Source organism: Ischnura elegans, chromosome 12 (assembly GCF_921293095.1).
Source record: "Ischnura elegans chromosome 12, ioIscEleg1.1, whole genome shotgun sequence".
Taxonomy (NCBI): domain Eukaryota; kingdom Metazoa; phylum Arthropoda; class Insecta; order Odonata; family Coenagrionidae; genus Ischnura; species Ischnura elegans.
The window spans coordinates 38,789,830-38,791,839 of record NC_060257.1 but is presented as its reverse complement, the minus strand read 5'-3'; the positions used below and the strand labels follow the sequence as shown (position 1 = coordinate 38,791,839).

General features: G+C 40.1%; 1 non-coding gene across 1 annotated transcript; it reads right to left on the bottom strand.

Annotated features, from left to right (window-relative positions):
• Positions 1 to 1,095: 1,095 nt before the first annotated feature.
• On the bottom strand, positions 1,096 to 1,167 carry Trnaw-cca. The gene has a single exon. It is a non-coding gene; the product is annotated as a tRNA-Trp (tRNA).
• Between the last annotated feature and the right edge of the window lie 843 nt (positions 1,168 to 2,010).

Genomic DNA, 2,010 nt, shown 5'->3' with positions numbered 1-2,010 from the left:
AGTTCACTACAATCGGCAACAACGATGAAACTATGGGATGGATACTGATGAAACTTTAAAAGCTGACTAGTCACGAGTGCTACTTTATAGTCAGTATTAACTTTTTATACTAAGAGAGCAATTACTTGGAGATTCTAAGGACTTATTGAACGACCTTCGTAATATATTACTCTTATTATTTATCAATCTCAGCAGTATATTCAGTTTAATCGGTAGAATAATTTAAAAATAGTAATAATAAAGTGTAAATAATGTTGTGAATTGAAGCGTAAAATCCATGAAGGGAGGGTAGACTACCAAAATTATTCTTAAATACTCCATGCAACCGTACTTTTATCGGTAGAATACTTTAATAATTATAAGTATATTATTTTCGGGCCTGAAAGATATGTTTTTGCACTTATAACTCGAAAGTATTGTTGTTTTTTTACGGTCAACTCTCGCCACCGCGTTCGCGTTTTTGCAATTTCTTGAAGAGATAAACAATCTTTTCTCTCCAGCACCGTGAATGAGCGACACTCACCTCGTGCCTCTAGATTTCAAAGCGTGAAAGTCTGCGCGCTGCGAAAAGTCTCGCATAGGCCACGGTACGCGACCACGGGCGACGCCCACTTCACTGCTACAGATTCTGTCGAGTAGAATTGTCTCTGTCGGTAGCAACGCAGATCGAACCGGCGCGCACATTGGGATAAAATCGAAAAAAAGCGTGATAAAACCTAAAAATGATTTATTTGAGTGTGTAGGTTGAAACTTTGCACAGTTGTTGCCAATACATCAGTGCATGTTATGTGATACATAGGTTGATTTTTGAAACAAACTACATGGGCCCAGAGTTGAAAAGCGTCGCCAAAATTACCCGCATTGAATTTTTTCGAAATTCGGCACATTGAAACTAACGGTAACCCTTTCGTAGTAATGCATTGACACCATAAGTTCACAATGTTACTGGTTTGTTATTGTTAATCCTCATTTACGGTAGTATGTTGGCGATCGCGAGATAAAAATATGTATAGAATGGCAAAATTTGCGCTACTCCGTTTGAAAAACGAGTTTCTAATACTCCCTAGTTGCTCAAAGAGTAGGTTGAAAAATATTTGACCCCGACGTGATTTGAACACGCAACCTTCTGATCTGGAGTCAGACGCGCTACCGTTGCGCCACGGAGTCATGTCCAAATCGACCATCAGTAGTTTATAAGACCGTCACTTAACCGTGGTCAGCGCTGCTGGCGCGATCGAAACCGGAAAAAAGAAGTTTGATAGTAAGGCCGATACGATCAATTCGAGTCATTGAGAGCGAAAATGGTTCGAGGAAGACACTTCAGCGAGGAAGAGGTGGAGATTCTCAGTAGGTTTACACGCCAGCTCTAATTTTCAAGAAAGAATAGTAACGCTATTTGCATTGTTACGGATTTTCTCTGTTCATTCCAAACTTCGGCACAAAATATTAGCACCGTGTTACCATTTCTGTGTGAAAGCACGTTGGTTGGTTACCGCGGTACTACCCAGATAGCACAAAGTAAGAGAGTTAACCGTTTCTTATGGTTTTCTTACGGAAAAAATTGATAAGCAGCTTATCGTAAGCTAAGGGACTTATATACGGCAAGGGTAAGATGTTGGGGAAGATTAGGTAAGGAATGCCGTCAAATATCCTCAGGCAACGTAAGTTACTTCTGTTGGAGCGCCAAAAGCGGCTGAACAGCGTACTACACATGCTACGCGGCTCATTTCGACATGAATTTAAAGGCTATCGGTGAAATTAAGCGAGTTTTTATAAGGGCTTAACAACTGATAACCGATTTTCCCGTAAATAGAAAAAAATTAATAACAGCAAGCGACCGGCTAGTGAAGATATAAAGCATAATACAAGTACTCTATCCATACAGCGGGAAGAAAAAAAACAACACTGAGGAGAACCGATTGTGCAACCAACGATATCGATGTCCTGTACGCTAACCACTACAACACGGCAGCAGTTAAAGATGTAAGGCGTAGTTACGAATCTAATATC